Source organism: Triturus cristatus, chromosome 9, assembly GCF_964204655.1.
Source record: "Triturus cristatus chromosome 9, aTriCri1.1, whole genome shotgun sequence".
Classification (NCBI taxonomy): Eukaryota; Metazoa; Chordata; class Amphibia; order Caudata; family Salamandridae; genus Triturus; species Triturus cristatus.
In genome coordinates this window covers 734,818,867-734,830,452 of record NC_140592.1, presented here as the reverse complement: position 1 = coordinate 734,830,452, position 11,586 = coordinate 734,818,867, and positions in this window count along the sequence as shown.

Sequence of the window (11,586 nt, the reverse complement as noted above, 5' to 3'; positions counted from 1 at the left end):
GATGATTGCGTACCTTGGCCATGATGAGTTCCTTCTGATGGAAACTGTGGAGACACGTGAGAATGTGCTGCAGGATCCCGCCCTGTGTGTGCGGTCCAGGAGGAGTTCCTACTCCACCAGCTCTGCAGCAATATGGCAGAAGAGTCGAAAAACATAATCTTTCAGCCTGCCCGCATCTGCCTGCAACAGAACGCCCTTAATTCTAATGTTTGATCTGCGAGATATATTTTCTAAGTCCTCCAGATAGTAATTGAGTTCAGCATTGCTATCTTTACATTCAAGGATCTTGCTGCGGCATGCTTCCAACTCCTCCTACCTTGTGTTGCGTTCTTTTCCACAGAATCCACTCGCTGCTCCCGATCGCTCATGTCGTGCCGAAGGTCCTTAAATTCCTTAGTCATTCCCATCTTGAGGGACTCTATATTGTCTCTCAAGGTGCCACGTGTGACCGGTGCTTCTTCATCTGCATCCTGGCCCTTGCATGGCTTCGGTGGGGAACGTGTGGGCGAGTCCGGCTCCCTGGTCGACCCCGCCCATTTGGAGGAACTCTTGGTAAATAAATCATTGACAGTGGGGTCCCACTTTGGTCTAGTAGAAGTCATTTTGCTTGCCCCTGGTGACTCCGGAGGGGTATGCGCACGGCGGGTGAGGTGTTCTGTCCGCTGGTGAGCCGTCGTGTCCCTCCTGGTTCGTTCAGGCGTCTGGGTATCGGCAAAATGTTTCGTTCCTGCCCTGAGTCAATCAGGCAGGAGGAGCCAGTAGAACAACACCTCCCCAGTCAAGAGCTAACAGTCCTTGGGTAAGTATTACCAAAAAGTGGTCCCGCAGTTGCTCTATGTCCTCTAAGAGCGCCCTCACAGGGCTAGCCCGTCATCACCCATCATCGCGCAAGAAGGCCGTACCTCCTTCGCTTTTCAGTGAAGCCCTCAATCAGTGGGTCTGGTCCCCGCACCAGCCAGACCCATGGAGGACATGGGTGAGGGGGGCCACCTGCTCTCTCCACAGGCCCCAGCAGGAACCAGCCCAGGCACCCAGGGACCTCACACGGGTTGCCGCCAGGAGGACTCTGTTGTGATCAATCTGCCTCCCCGGGGCTCACCTCACGTGGAGTCTGGTTGTCATCTTCAACATCGTTTTTGGTGCAGGTAGGCCACACTCGTCTCTCCCACCTGCTGGGGTCTTGCAAGATCCTCTTCCTTGCAGGATGCCTCCCCTTTCACAGTGGGCCCAGCTCCAGTCTTTCGGATAATTGTTAGGTAGCACCCCTTGGCTTCAGTTTCCGCTGGTCTCCACGTTCTCCCCCAGGCGCCAAGCAAACGCCCAGGGCCCTCGCGCAGGCCAGCCCCCAGAGGGCACCCTGCAACCGCCCTGTCATTCCGGGGCTCACCACTCGTGGGGCTGTCATCTCCACTGCTAGCTCAGGAGTAGATCGGTCACACCCTCCTCACCCCTCCACCGTGGTCACTTGTGTTCACTGCAGTAGCGGGCTGCGTTTCTTGTCTTGGCGAGCCCAGCACCGGCCCCTCGAGGAGTTGTTGGGTGGCACGCCTCAGCTTCGACCTCCCTCCGTGTCCAGATCTCCTGACTCAGCCACCCACCGTGGCGGGCTATCTGGGCCTCAGCACGTAGCGAGGCAGCGCTGTCTCGGGTCCGGATAGGGATGCTCTGTCCTCAAGGATGGATGGACTTCTCCCCACCCTAGGATCCGGTAGGCAGACCCTGCAGCCTATACTACTCCGTCTGTGACCGCCGCCATCATGGCGCCTTGGTGCTGCTCCATTTCAAGCCGCGGGGGCCGGATCTCACTTTCTGGTAGGAATAAAAGTGTTAATCCAGCGCCACCCTTCAAGGCCGCTTGATTCCTGCGGCCCGGACTGGTGCAGCTCCCCAGACACACCTTTCCCTAAGAGAGTGCTGCAGAGCTCTGCAAAGCTGCTCCTACACAGGTGCCATCTTGGACATGCCCCCCACTCCGCTGTTTAGAGGCGCCTTCCTCCCACCTTGGTCCAAACCGGTTCTCTTCCCCACATCGACTAGTGCCTGGCTGCCTAGACGGTCTTAAGAATTATTAGGAGTAGCCTTCCCTGGAATTCCCAAGTAAAAAGAGATAGTGCCAATGCTGTCATTTCTTCTGTCAGCTGTTCCTGTCCACTCTTATGATGTTAATCCATGCTAAATGATTGCTACTTAACCCCAATTTTCCTTCCTGGGCTCAGAGGCAGGTCGTTGTCTTCTGAGCCAGGGTCATTAAATCTCCCAGTCAATCATGTGGATCCCAGTTAGTTTTAATCCATTTCTGACTAAGGTATCCTAAAGTACATTTTTATAAAGTAACCTTTCCACTCATTACTAAAATCTGATTTCACCTTCAAATCAGATTTTGAAAATTAAGTGGGGAGTAACCTTCAATTAATTTCCTAGCTTTTTCTAGGTTGGCTTGGGGGGGGGGGGGGGGTGTAAATATAGAATTAAATATTTTATTCACACCTTAGCATGTCATATGGAAAATGTAACTTCACGATAAACTTCGAAATATATTTTAGGCCTTCAGTTTCTATGAAGACTTTTTTGTATATATTAGACAGCCTGCCTTGTAGGTTTACAAGCGTAACGATCTTTGTGTTACCCTGTGTTCCTCAGAACCTGGGTCTGTTACAATATACATATATAATGGTTCTGCTGGATCCCCGCCGCCCCGTTTCGCTCACCTATGCCGCATGCCCGACTGCATAATCATACTCTCAGCAAGGGGTTCCCAGTGTGATGCTTCACCAGTTACCTGACGAACCGTGTGTGATATGGTCCGGCTGTTCCCTTTGATAGTCCATGACAACCCCTAGTTCGCTTTTCCCCCCACGGTTTGTTCTTGATATGGCAAACACATACTGCATATAACTGAAGTAGAAGTAATTATAACTGTCAAGATGGATGTCACCTGCCTGGAAACATATTCTTAATGTTAATGCGATCCAATATTGATATGTAACAACTGTTCTAACAAATGCCAATAAAAAAAAAGTTTAAAAAAAAAATAATGGTTCTGCTGGATAAGCTATTGGTAACATGTATGCCCTTTGTAGAGAGATTACCCAGCAATCCTCTGTAGTTGTATTAATCAAATATACCAAATTCAACACACAAGTCTCAATCGTTGTTCATTACCTTTAATATAAGGTTTACAAAAGTTAACTTCACTTATGACTACAATACATTTTCATTTTACATGGGATTCCACTGAGTTCACAGGCATGATGAGCAGATGACGGGTCATGTTGGCCCGAAATGCATTGGTCGTTGGAGTTTTGAATGATGGAGCCCAGTTAAGTCATGAACATATTGGATAACACACACTGCAAAAGAATTTATGTTTTGCCTGAAGATAATACATTGCATTGAGCGAACTGTATTTTTCAAGCATTAAAGATTTTTATGTGCAGAATTTGGTGATCAGCCAGTTTATTTAGGATTAAAAGGATTGAACCTGCAGGCTTCCTTGTGACACTGAGTCTTGGGACTGGCCAGCAGTTTTCTGCTACCAGCATCGTCATAACAGAACTGGTGCTCACATGGCCTGAGAACACACCAAGACAGCATGTTATACATATTTGTTTTGCACATTCACTGATATTGGAGTCATAAAATTGAGTGCATTTATCAGTCTTCAATTTTGACAGCACATTTCTCCCAGGGTGCTCCATGCACCGAGACAATAGTGCTCATGCAGCGTGTGACAGTGTACCATGGTAAAAATTCAACAAGAAATCCAAAATGATTCAAGTTGGAGCCTGGCCACAAAGTCTTCAAACTAATTCTGTTGCACAGGTAGCCATATTCCTTAGTTTATATTCCAATGTGTGACTTGCAAAGGATTTCTGTTCCTCTTTGATCTTCCAATACAAAAAGGCTTCAACAGATGGCCTACAAAAGAAGACCAATATGATATAATAATGTAACCAGTATCTGACTTGGTAACAAAAGGTCCCTGGGAGATAAACTCACTCTTGTGTCTCTGGTAAATGGCAACGAAAAACTATTTTTTCTAATGAAGATATATAGATTATGTTTTTTAATACGGATAGGTGACGCCATCAAGTTGGACGCCTTTAGGAATGGCTTAATAGTAGATTGACTGATATTCGGTTCACCATGACTCAAGTAACACCGAAATACATTTTCTAGACATCACTTTAAAAGTCAAGGATGGTAAATTACATACAACATTTTTCAACAAACCAAAAGAACGCAACACGCTTCTGAGATACACTCGCCATCATCCTATGAGTCTCCAGGATAACTTGCCGTATGGCCAATTCCTGAGGGTTTTGAAGAATCTGAGATACTGATCAACAGACTACATGATGGTGGGTACCCAAAGGATTGCTGAACGGTGCCAGATACAACTATGGTGTTGAACCAGGGACCACTTATTAATACCTAATCAGCATACAGCAGAGGACAAGGACAGGTTGGTCTGTGTACCCATAGTACCTGTAGTAGCTGGTAGACATTGGAATGTGGTACAAGTTGAGGCTGGGACAGCAAGCAAATCCTAGTTTGCATTCAAAAGGGGCAAGAATGTAAGAGACTATGTGGTAAGCTCCCCTTTACCCAGCATGGAGCAACCAACAATACAGACACAATGGAGGTTACCCCCATTCAGGGAAACTTCAAATGTGGACTGTGCAAAGCATGCGCATTGGTATTGGACTAAAGAGTTTGTATACAACAATAGGATGTTTGCCTTAAACGGACATATCAATTGCAACACTATGGATGTAATCCATTTGTTCAAATGTCCATGTGTTTTGGCATACGTGGGCCAAACCAGACAGAAGACAAAGAATCTACAACATTGTAGTCTAATACAATGGCTGACCACAGTTAGCTGAACATTTTAACTACTTTCATGGGCCAAGCAATCTAGCTGTGGTTTGACTTTTCCGCCCACTGGGTAACTGGGGTCCAAAGGTCATGACACTGGTTTTTGGATATGTTGAGAACAAGAACTGTTTTTGTGTTGTGCATGTTCTGGGAAGGGAATGTCCCCTAAATGGTAAACCGGCATCTACATCTGCTGTAAGTACCTGACTGCAAGTGAAATTGCATCCTGACCTTTTTTTGGGCCCAGGTGTCACACTAATCTAGTGTGTGCGCAGAGACATAGGCCTTTCCCTGATAAAGCAGGGTCCAGGACCTATTAGGTGACCGGGAGGGGGAGACTATCAGTGCCCTCAGTCTAGGCAGCAGATTACTGTCAGTGCCCACGGTGTATCAGATAAATCAGTGCTGGCAGAGTACCGTCTTTTTTAGGTCTCGGGATCATCCGGTCTGCCGAAGGCAGCACCGGAAGTCGAGAGATTTAATGTTTTGGAGAAGAGGGGCTTGAACCCGCCCCTCTTCTCCCCTATTCTCCATTGGCTGGCCTCTTCAATGCTGGCCAGCCATTGGAGAAGAGGTCCCGTCACTCCGATCAGGCCCCGTCCTTTTCGGATCGGGGGCGTGTTTTTTGCAGAAAGTCTAATTATCTCCTCCAGCCAATGGCTGGAGGAGATAACAGCAAAACACGCCCCCGAATCCGAAAAGGACGCTGCGTTTCTCCGAGGCATTTCTGCTCTGCCTCGGAGAAAGGCGGTGGTGTGCTTGTCTTTATTCGAACGAAGCTGCAGCACTGGCTCCAAAATTGACTTCGGTTGTTATAATCTCATAGCCTATAAAACTGTCCGAGGAGCGAATTTAGTAAGAATGATTTTTTTGTTGTTGTTCCAAATGGGCTTTATTATACCGCTTGCATCAAATGTTTCCAGCAACATCGGCGCTATGCTTTCGATGCGGGCTTCCATGAGGGGGCTGGCCCTACGTCCTGCTATTCTTATGCTTCGTAAAACAGCGGGAGGAGCGGTATGCACGGAGTGCGGGTGCGTTTAAAATATCCAGATGTATCTGGGAGGATGTATGTCGTTACAACGCACACTTTTACAACGCATGCACTTACAACGCATTTTTTACAACGCAACATCCACTACAACGCATTCCATTACATAGCATGACACTACAACGCATGTTTAAAAACTACCTTTACAACGCATTCCATTACATCGCATACTACCTTTACAACGCACACCATTACAACGGATAGTATAGGGGTAAAAATTACTCTTCTAACTCCAGGGGGTGCAACAGTAGGGTAAGTGTTGGATTGCGTTGTAATGGTATGTGTTGTAAAGGTAGTATGCGATGTAATGGAATGCGTTGTAAAGGTAGTTTTTAAACATGCGTTGTAGTGTCATGCGATGTAATGGAATGCGTTGTAGTGGATGTTGCGTTGTAAAAATGTTGTTGTAAGTGTAGTGCGTTGTAACAGTTGCGTTGTAAAGGTTGTTCACCATCTGGGAGAATGCCAGGATTGAAGAACTTTAAAAATCTCCTTTGCTCTCGATTTAAGCACCTTAAGACTAGCGAGTCGTTTTTTATAAATATATATTGTTTATGCACTTTTGTACTGAGATTTTTATGAGACAATGCGTACATTGTATGAAATGGCAATGAATTGAGTGACGCCTGATTACTTGCCTTCCCCTGCATTCCGACACGCTTCCGACTTCGCGGCGCCTCGAAGCTTCCATAGAAACGACCAGACCATCCATTGCATTTTTTTCACCCTCGCCCCTTTGAAGCGCCAGAATCTACTTCCCTGTTCACTCTCATCTAAGTAATTGTATTGTTACCAAAGTATTTTATCAGAAAACCAAACAAGGTAATACGGTTGTACACCGGATATGTAACTTGAATGACTACATAGTAGATGAGTGGTAGAGGTAATGAATTGGAAAATACGATTGAAGTCGACAAATTGCACCCCCACGCTTCGATTCGCCTATAGTTTTGAGTAAGTGCTGTGCCAGCAGCGTGAAACACCACGCACCCTTCCCTCTTACCTCCCCCCCAATCTTTAGCACTTTGAGACAGCCTTATAATAGCACAGGCAATAAACAAGCGGTCACTTACAATATGACATTCTGGAGCAGGTAGCCCGCCCTCTTGTCCATCATTGAGCCTAGTGAGTGCGCAGGAGGGGCAGACGTGCAGTTCGCCAGAAGTAACCTGGTTTGCTGTCTTGACAGTTAACATTTACACAGACGTGATTGATTACCCCCGGCAGCTTGTGCGACATGGAGACAGCATGGCCCACAGACCATGCCAGTACCCAAAATATTTTTGGCTAGTAGTGTTTATCTAGAGGCGTGGTTTATGAAACATGAGTGCTGTTTTGTAAACCCCCTGCTAATCAGAAGAGGCAGTTTCCGCAAACTCCTTCCTTGTAGAAGCGAAGGCCCTCTTTCGAATGCCCGCATTAACGTCATTTCCGCAGTTGTCTAGTATTCTTCTGTGTCCGTACAAAGTAACGCGTATTACAGCATCTCGGTGTTGGCGTGCAAACCTGTTCACAAAGCGTCTTATTTATTTGGTTTTGTAACGTGGAGCCGCACGGGTGATACATGCGTTTGACGGCCGATAGCGACCACAGCTCCTCCCTGTCATGTCTGGGGTTTCACACTGCCTACAATGTCCCCGGCACTGCTTCACCCGGGCTGAATCTTTAAACAGTAGGCAGAGTGGCGCTGATTTCGGGGGTGGGGGGGCTGAATCTAGGCAGAGTGGAGCTGCGGGGGTTCTTAGAAGGGGTGAACCAACAGCGAGGCCTCATTAACATGCAAATGGTCTTTTTAAAGACCTGTGAAGTGCTCGGGCGCGGCTTTGTGTCTGCCCGGGAAGCGGTCTCATCCCGGGCTGCCACACACGACGGGGGGGGGGGGCTGAAGCCCTTTGAGTTCAATGGGTGTTGCGCGCCTGATCACAGGTAAATGCGGGAGAGAACGGGGTTGTTGAGCAGGGCCAGGCTGGCTTGCCCGGGCATCGGGCGTTTCCTGTAGCAAAAGTGCTTCACAGTTAACCTCCCCCATGACCCTCCAGCTGGTCCGACATAATTGCCAGGCCTACTTTGGGGTTCCAGTTCGGCCCTGTTGTTGAGTATCCTACCCAGGGCTTTAAGTGGGATAAAAAAAAATGGGTGGGGGTGGGGGGCGGTGTTGCACAGGGTCTATACGACTTGTATTTTGCTGTCTCTTTTGTCATTGCATCCAGGCATAATGATACAACAAGTAACATGATACCTACAACAAGTTAGGACTATTGGCTTTGTCAATCGTTGTTAGTTGCATAAGATAAATTAGCAGTAACTGTGGCTTGTATATAATATTGAAAAAGCATCCACTTGAAGCCCTAGTGACACCACGACAATGTTACTGCTCCTGAGTTTCAAAAAGAGACAACAATATAATCATGCAGTGGCTGAACTCGACAGATTAAGAAATATATCCCAAATTATATATAACAGTCGGTAGACGCATGCCTCTACAGTGTTCTCTTATATTTTGAAACCAGAATTGGTGAAGTTCGTATCCTTTCAAAGTTCCCTTTTCAAACAATCATTATCAACGCCAAGTCTGGCCCTGGCACGATAGTGCGATTTTTGTTTAGTATTAATAAAATTTGACACTTCAGACAGCAGTTTCAGCAGAGAGGACAAAGAAGGAATGGGCATGGAATCCAAATACTAATCATGCATATTAGTCTGGGCCACTGGCATTTTGCGATGCTGCAGCGTTTTCCTCATAATTATGGATTTGCCAAACTTCCAAAATAATGCTCGCATAATAAATCTCGCTTTTGAGAGTGATTAAGCTATTGACATTGTAAATAACAATGCCGTTTCTTTAAATGTTTTAAAAACAAAAACATAAACAAAAATAATGTCATGAGCAATGCCAATAGCTCTAACTTTAACAATGCCGAGACCGTTGCATTGTAAATGCTTGTTAATCTGTATTGTGATCTGAGATTGCTGTCTACTGACCCCTCGCGTCTAAAGTTCCAGTGTGATGTAAAACTCAGAACTTTCCTAATCCTGTATATATATATCAAATGCGTGTATGTGCAGTGAGCGCATGTCACATGTGTGCCAGTAGGACTCTGTAGGCCCTATTAACAAAGGTAAATTTACACAAGCAGATTTACTCACCTAGGTGTACGTCTACACATTTTTGGTATTCACTATCTCTAAGCAGCCGCAGCCCGTGCAGGTAAGAGCGATGGGGCGGTGGGGCCGGGTGAGGGGGGATTTCGACAGACGACCACGAGGGAAAATTAATTATTTATTTGATTTTCCCTTGTGGTCATCTGTCAAATGCCCCTCCAACCCGGCCCCACTGCTCTTACCTGTACAGGCCGCAGCTGTTTCTAAGTGTAGATGTGCACCTAAGTGTAGACTGACAAGTCCCCCCCCACCTCAGTTTATGGGTGGAGACATGTAGGAACATGGGTCAGACGTATTAGTCGTTTATGAGTTCACAAACTGGCTGATTCGCAGAATCGTCCCGTTTGCAACCACAATAAAAGCATTTTGGTATGTATGAAACCCAAACTACGATTCGGGAACACCTTACCTAATCGCACTTTAGGTTTGTGACCAAATACTGATTTGACATTTAGAAGGGGTGTCCCTTCTAAATAAAAATTGGAATGGTGTGTATTATTGTTTTGCAGCCAAATGCTGGTTGCAAAACATTAATACTTTCAGGACTACAAGTATGTATTGGTAACCCTTTTGCGACCTCATCTACTCTGTGAATGACAAAAAAAAAGGTTGTTTAAAAGGAGGCAATGGTCCATGTTACTGCTGCGTCTTCTTAAAAAATAAATAAAAGAAGAAGAAACAGTTGTGTTATTAACAAGCAATCACAGAATTGGTGGTCTGCTGGCCCAAGCAGGCCACCATGGGCCTTATGTAGGTGGGCTGGCATTTACCACTTCATAAATACCGAATCATACCGAATCGGTATTTATGAAGTGGTAAATGCAATGTAGGTAATGAGTCGGTAAATATTACCGAATCGGAAAAATTCGGTAATTACCGAATCGGTATTTACCGATTCGGTAATGAGGCATACCTTCCCATTGATGGGAAGGTATGCCTCATTACCGAATCGGTAAATACCGATTCGGTAATGGGGGAGCACATGCAAGGGTGGCAGGGTGTCACATTGACACCCTGTTGCACCCCTGATTCGGCCATGTGTGCACATGTGGCGCACATACATGCCCTAAGGGCATGTATGTCTGCCACATTGCACACTTAAACGTGCACAAAAATGCTTTTTTTCAACTATTCGTCATTTACCACCAACCTTTAGTTGGTGGTAAATAACGAATCCCCACACCCACCACACACTCCCCCTACATCTCATTTCATGATTCGGAATTTACCGAATCGGTAATATTACCGATTCGGTAATTTTACCGATTCGGTAAATACCGAATCATGAAATTCTCCCCCTACATCTCAAAAGCCAAAATACCGGTCGGTAACGGTATAATTACCGAAAATCGGCCGTTACCGACCGGTATTTGGCTTCCTACATGAGGCCCCAACTGTGTGATGGCAGCGGTTCCTAGTGGGTTGCAAGTTGCAACCTACCTAATTATTATTCATGCGTCAGGTCGATTTGCAATCCACTAGGAATCGCTAGTTTAAAATGAATACTTTCATGCATATAGAAAAGCGATTACCAAACCCTTATAGCGATTTTTTAAAATGTGCTATGTGGAAATCGCTAGGTGGAGGTCTCCCACTCCAGAGTCAACTGCTCCCTATGGTCAAATACAGGGAAAAATAATAAAGTTTATTCTTAAAACAAAATATTAAAAACTGCTTTATGCATAATACAAATACAAGTTTATTTAAAATAATTATTATGAACCTAGAACTAATAAACTGTTACAGCACATTAACTCATGAAATGAAATGTTTCTTAAATAATTAAATGAGTAAAATATGTAAATTTGGTTATAAGTATTATTTAATCAAATTTTTAAAAAAGCACCATTACCAGCATTTTAATACTTAATTCATGTTTAGTAATTTGAATTAACAGGTATGTGTTTTTGTATTCTTTTTGAAAAATGAAAAATGTCCTGACTATTGTAATAAAAGTTTTAATTCTATTAAGGACACTGAGGCAAGGATTACGCTGTTCTTTCGTCGTTTTTATTAATAGCAGCCATTATTCAAAACTTTAACAGACTTTATTTCCCATAAACCCAAGGGAAGGCGTCGCAGTTCAAACAAACATTAATGTCCAATCAGATGCTACCATGAGCCCTCCATAGTCATGCGATGGTGTTGCTGCCTCCTCTTTCTTCCAGCGAATGCAGACTGAGAGTAGCATTCTTAGTCCTGATTGGACCCCTCAGATCCTAGGAGGAAGTTAAAAAAATATGTATGAAACTTCATACCTGAAAAACACGTGCGGCACAAATCAACGATCATGCACTAAATACTGCCAATTATCAAAACACCATGAACATGTGAGAGAAGGAATTTACATACTCACGGTAGCATAGCCCATTCCAGGGATGGAATAAACCATGTGGGTGGGTTAATCCTCACCTCTGTGTCCTTAATAGAATTGAAACTTTCTGTTACGACAGCTGGGAAACTTTTCATTCTATGGCAGGACCTGAGACGAG